We start from the raw sequence: 6,606 nt of genomic DNA, 5'->3' as shown, positions 1-6,606 counted from the left end.
CACGGCCCTCAGCAGAACCTTCCTTCCTCCAAGCTACATTCACATTGAATGGAAGTCAAACAGGAAGCAGTGGGACACCAGGATCCAAGGGTCCCCAGTGTCAGCAACACACATGGCCAGAGCCTTTCCTTTCCTTCCTGCGCATCTCAATATCCTGTCCCTCAAGGCCACTGCAGCACTCTGCGATTCCACACACCCAGTGTACCTGGGAACTGCAAAGTACCCACCACATCCAGCTTCACCAAAGTTCCCTCTGATCCTGTGTCAGTGATGAATAGGCATGCTACTCCTTCAGTTTCACCATCCCCCCTTCTGTGCACCTGTCAATTGCACCTACATGGTGTGCTGGTAGCTGAACTTTACCCAAAGACAGTTCAAGGACTTCGACCCTGTTACTCACGTACCGTATTTCACTTCTCTCTTTATTCTCCACTATACAGGAAACTTCTTCTGTCACTTCCTTTACCTGGTCGTACACTGTCTCTATCTTGCTGTATTCCATCTCTTGTTGTTGCTTTGGTTTCCTGGTCTCATCCTGCAGCTCCTCTCGTAACTGGTGATGCTTCTGTCTCTGCCCACTCAGCTGCTCCATATAGTGTTGTGCTTGGGCCTCTTTATTCATCGTGATATTCATTTTGTTTGTTTTTTTCAGTATTGATTTTTTTTTCCTATGCTTTTTACACTGTGAGTATTCTTTTTCTTAATGCCATTTCTTTGGTTCTTCATGCTGTGCTTTCAACACTGCGAGTAGATCTGCGAAATATATGTCCACTAATTTCACAGCCTGTCCATGTGTCGCCATCACTTAAGATGTATCTACTCCTAACATCATTTTTTGACATTGTAAGATTTGTTGATACATCGAGAACGAAACGTAGACAGTCTAGGATGATAATGAAAGGGCGCTGAACACTTCGTTTTTTTTTTCCTTCCAAGCACAGCTGAGGTTCACTTGCAAAACACTGTGGTTTCTCTCTCTCTCTCTCTCTCTCTCTCTCTCTCTCTCTCTCTCTCTCTCTCTCTCTCTCTCTCTCTCAGTACCTTCGTCCTTACTACTACTCGCCCACAGTCCGTTCACTGACTTACTGTCACTCACTGATTGTCTGATTACCTAATTTGCCCCTCACTACCCCTCACTGTCTGACTATCGTCACCAACTTTGTCACTGTCCGTCCATCACTGACAAACTGACTCACTGACTGTTTACTGACTGTCTGTTACAGGCTCTCTAACTGTCACTATCCGACTGGCTTATGCTCACGTGCTCACATTGGTTCACTGTCTGGCTGCCGTGCACAAACTCATTCTTTCCATTACTCTCTGGCTTACTTCCAGCAGACATGGAGGTCCCTTTAGATACTCACACACTTTCTACCAACATAACAGTACAGGATTTTCTACAGAATAGGAGAGAACTCCCATTTTCTAGCACAGTAACCCATATTCTAGAACACAGGAGAGAACTCATATTTTCCAGAGCAAGAATGCATGTAACTTAACAAATTACAGTAACAATAATGACAAGAACTAATTCTTAATGCAAGATAGAAAAAAGAAAAGCAAGCATGTGAAATTATCTAGAATGTTCCTGAAATCTCCATATAAAAACCATTAACGTAATCCTGCAGCATAACAATTTCCAGAAACTTCCTCAAATTTCCAGATATATAACACTAAATTAATCATATGGCACATTTCATTTCTAGAATGATCCTTACATCTCTAAAAATAAACCACTACCCTAATCCTACAGGCACATCAATAGAGAGAGAGAGAGAGAGAGAGAGAGAGTTGGTGAGTGCGGTGTGCCTGCAGAGATGGATGAGAATAGCAGTGCTTTAGTGGACATTTGTGCCAGGAGGGGGTTGCTGATAGCCAATACCTTCTTCAAGCACGTAATGATCCATAGGTATACTTCATAAGCATGAACGTAAGCCTCATTCATTTGTTAACGGTAGGAGAGTGAACCAACCAGTTTTTGTGAACCCTTCTTCTGGTAAAGGCAAGTTAATGTCAAGTGACAATACTGAGAACACTGCAACCCCACAGCATGTTAGTACCACGAAAGTAAGTGAAGACAGTTTTGCCAGAGGGTCAAAAAAGTGTCAGGTTTTGCCAGTATTGCCAGAAAAGGAGGATTGGTGCTGGAAAAAACGAGGGAAAAGTTCCAATGTGAAACCTAATACTTTGGTCAACTCTTGGGGATTTTTTGACACCAACAGAGATCAGCCACCCACAGAAATTGTTAGTGGTAGTCAGACACAACTCCAACAAATTATTGATAAAGCCAAACTGGTGCTGTCAGCGGTTGATAAATGGACTCCTGTAGAGCCAGTGTTAGACAGTAGTAAGACTGGAGCAGTGCAGCCGTCATGATTTAGTGAGAGTGGTAATAAGACTCCATCAGAGTGCCCTCCCCCAAGCAGTACACAAAGTGACTACTCCCCAGATCATTTATTTGCTAACCTCATATCTAAGGGGTTCGTTTCACTTCATGGAAAAGGTGGTAAGGAAGTCACTATACTTAGAGACACAGGAGCTTCACAGTCACTAATGTTGAAGGGGGTTGTTGATGTAGCTGACCCTAATGAATGTGTCATGTTGCAGGGTATAGCTGAGTTTGTTTCTGTTCCCCTAGTTGAGGTGAAGCTCCAGTCAGAGTTAGTTACTGGTTCAGTGCATGTGGATGTCGTTGACCAGCTGCCTGTAGAAGGGGTGTCACTTCCCTTTTTGGTAATGACTTGGCCGGAGGACAGGTGAGTGCTGTTTCCTGCGTGTCAAAAACTCCTCTGAGTGAGGATAGGACTAGAGAGCTAGAATTTGTATGTCTCATATTGTTTCCCATGAGTGCTGTAACTAGAGCTATGAAGAAACAGGCCAGCCATGAGAATGTTGACAGTAATTACAATAGCAATGCCAACGATGATTTTGGGCTTGGTGATACCCTTCTCGCCCAGTTAACCCGCCGCATCCCGTTGATGTGTATGTGCATCCACACATTTTGTCACTGTCAGTCCCGTTGACATATATAAACGCACATCATTTGCAAGGTCACTAATATGCAAAATTTTCAATTTTCGCGCATGATTTTTGGTACGTATACACGGGACACCTTCCTCTACAAGATGCCAGGCAGGGACAATCCCTTACCCTGTATGACCTCCCCCCCCCGCAAGCCATTGTCTCGGCAATTCACCTGTTACCAGTGACCTGGCCAGTAAATACATATTGTGCCACGGTACGAAATTCATGGCCAGAGTGATTCCCCAATTGATGACAATGTGGAGGACAAAGTTTATGTAGCATTAGAGGAAGAAACAATCAGAAATGATGATCAGGTATTGGTGCCAAAAAAAGGTCAGGTATGTTGATGTGTTTGGTGAGTGAAACAATGCTTATATTGCCTATATTACTGTATGAAAACCAATATACCCTCATACTATATAAAAATACGTGCCAAAAAAATAAATAAATACTGTTTATGAGTGGTGTGGCATAGTTACCCTCCCACACAACTCGTTTTCTTTGGAGCCAGCCTGATAGAAAACCCAGTAAGGTAATGGGTACTGCTACCTGTATTGAGTATTTTAAACCTCAGGTGAGTGATTTCTCTAAGAATTTTTGATGTTTCCCACCAAGCGAAGGTTTGATCCAAAAATTTTTTTTCCAAAATTGGTCGGGATTGGGGGGAGTCAGTGGTGGAATATTGGTCAGGACGGGGCAGGTTAACCGACTCAGAGGTTGATGATTCTCCCCAGATTGATGTAAGTGCAAGGTTGGCTGATATGCAAAGCTCTGACCCAGAGATTGACACCTAAATTGACTCAGCAGTTAGGAAAGATGAATGTGAGTCTGAATTGACAGAATGTTATTATTTAAGGGCCAAAAAACGTGTTAATGCGAAGATGGAGACCTCCTTGAGTTTCTCATGATAATGAATGGGAGATTGTACATCAGGTGTTGGTTCCAAACCGTATAGGCAAAAAATTATGTCCATTGGTCATGACTATTCTTCATCAGGTCACTTGGGTGTAATGAAGACTCTCTCCCGCGTCTGGCAGCATTTTGATTGGCCTTGAATCCGTCAAAATATCTCCCGGTTCTGTAGGTCATGTCACACCTCTCAGCTAGTCGGTAGGAGCAATAAGCCCATCCCTGCAGCTCCTTTGATTCCTCTACCTTTGTTTGCAGCCCCATTCACTAAGGTTCTTGTGGACATTTTTGGCCCTTTGCCTAAAACTTCCTCAGGCCACCAGTACATCCTCACAATGTTAGACATGGCCACTAGATATCCCGAAGCCATTCCCTTGAGAAATATTTCAGCTAAATTGGTTGTAAACGTTTTGGTCTCCCTAAGGAAGTTCAGTAAGATCGAGGCAGTAATTTTAATTACAGACTGTTCAGACAAAGCCTTAAAGAGTTGAGAATCTCCCAGATCACTTCCTCAGCATATCATTCTGAGAGTCAAGGTGCATTAGAGAGGTATCACCAAACTTTGAAGAGTATGCTAAAAAGCTGTGTGTTGATGAAAAGGAAAGGGACAAGTGTTTGCCTTTCCAACTTTTTGCAACCAGATAAGCACTGAGCGAGTCCTTGGGCTACTCCCCACCTTAGTTAATCTTTGGCTATGAAGTAAGAGGTCCTCTTAAACTCCTCAAAGAACAGTGGGTCAAGACTGATGACCAAATTAACTTGCTAGAGTATGTGTCAAAATTTAAAGAATGACTGGCCTATAGTATGGAAATAGCCAGGGCACACTTGCAGTCATCTCAGAAGATGAAGATGTGTTATGTCCACTCAAAGAAAGTTAGAGGAACAGAATCTTTCACTCAGGTGATCAAGTTCTTGTCTTGCTTCCCATTCATCGTCAACCTCTGCAGACATGTTTTGCAGGCCCTTATGTAGTAGAGAAGAGGGTAGGTGAAGTCAGTTATGTCATCTTAACCCCAAACCGGAGGAAGGAACGAAGACTGTGCCATGTAAATATGTTAAAGGAGTGCCACAGGCGAGACGTGGACCCCCCTAGTGCTGTATATGTGGTGTCGGCTGCCGAGTTGGCGTGTGGACGCGATAGGCAGTGCAAAGTTTATTACAAAATTAGATTTAATGAAAAGATATTGGCAAGTCCTATTCACTGATAAGGGCTCAAGAAATTTCCTGTTTTGTGGTAGGTGGCAATACTTATAAACGTAAGGTCATGCTCTATAGTATGAAGAATGCACCTGCCACCTTCCAAAGACTGATGAGTGATCTCACCAAGGATTTAGATGGTTGTGTGACTTACATTGTTGATGTAGTTATTTTTAGTGACACCTGGGAACAACACTTGAGCCAACTAGATGCCTTGCTGCAGAGACTGTCCTCTGCTAATTTAGTGCTTAATTTAACTAAATGTGAATTTGTGAGGGCTCGAGTGCAGTACCTAGGTTATATGGTCAGTTTAGGCCAAGTGAGTCCACCTGATGTTAAAGTTCAGGCCATAGTCAATTCCTCCAAACCCCAAAATAAGAGAGAGTTGCAGCGATTCTTGGGTATGATAGGCTACTACAGACGTTTTGTCCTGAACTTCTCTGATCTTGTAGCTCCCCTCACTGATTTGTTAAGAAAAGGAGTTAAGTATGAGTGGGAGTCTAAAGTGAAAGCCATCCTATCAAGTCATTCAGTGCTTCAAGCTCCAAATTGTGATAAACCCTTTAAATTAGCTGTTGATCCCAGTGACCTAGAGGCTGGTGCATTTTTGTTTCAGGATAATGATCGACGTTTTGAGATGCCCGTATGCTATTGGAGCAAAAATTCAGTAAGGTCCAGAGAAATTATTCAACCATTGTGAAAGAACTCCTTGCACTCAAACTTGCCCATCAGCACTACTCTGTGTATGTTGCTCCAGGGTCAGATGATGTGGTAATGTACAGTACACTGATCACCACCCTCTGAAATTTTTGTCATGATTTAAGGACAAAAATCTTAGATTGACCCACTCGGCCCTATTTCTACAGGAATATGCCTTAGAAATCATACATGTAAAAGGTATTAGTAATATTTGTGGAGATTACCTGTCCAGAACTTAAACTTTCATAGCATCCAGAAATTTCCCCTTTGGTAAATTTCTTCCCTCAGGAAGGGAGGTGTTACTGGCGTAGTTACCCCAGTAGCGAATGGATGAAATAGAAGATAAGATAATACAAGGAGATAGGCGAGCTGTCAAGAACGTTAAATCTCTTCTGTTATCAGTTTCGCTGCATGTAATGGGTATAACCATAGACCTCACTGTTTATTTAGTGGTCAACTTTTCTGTTTCTGGGCAGATAACACTGGTAGTTTTTCCTAGAAATTATGCAGAGACCCTTTTGTCCTTGACCATAAGTGGGTATGACTTATAGTGTGGAAGGAGCAAAATGAGAATACTTGCCAATGAAGTCTAAAAACGTTTCCTTGGTGGTGCTAATGGTTATGTGTGAGATGTGTAAGGCAGACCATTGGTAGCACGTGCCTCCATTGTTTGTGTATGGATGGAGATTACTCTTAAGACAGCATAATGGGTAGTTATCAGTGAATGGCAGAGTAAGGCTACTTTACAAGCTCGAGGACTATGTGAGAAACACTTTT

Source organism: Coenobita brevimanus, chromosome 68 (genome assembly GCF_032717465.1).
Source record: "Coenobita brevimanus isolate Jiangsu-jjx chromosome 68, ASM3271746v2, whole genome shotgun sequence".
Classification (NCBI taxonomy): domain Eukaryota; kingdom Metazoa; phylum Arthropoda; class Malacostraca; order Decapoda; family Coenobitidae; genus Coenobita; species Coenobita brevimanus.
This window is presented reverse-complemented; position numbering follows the sequence as displayed.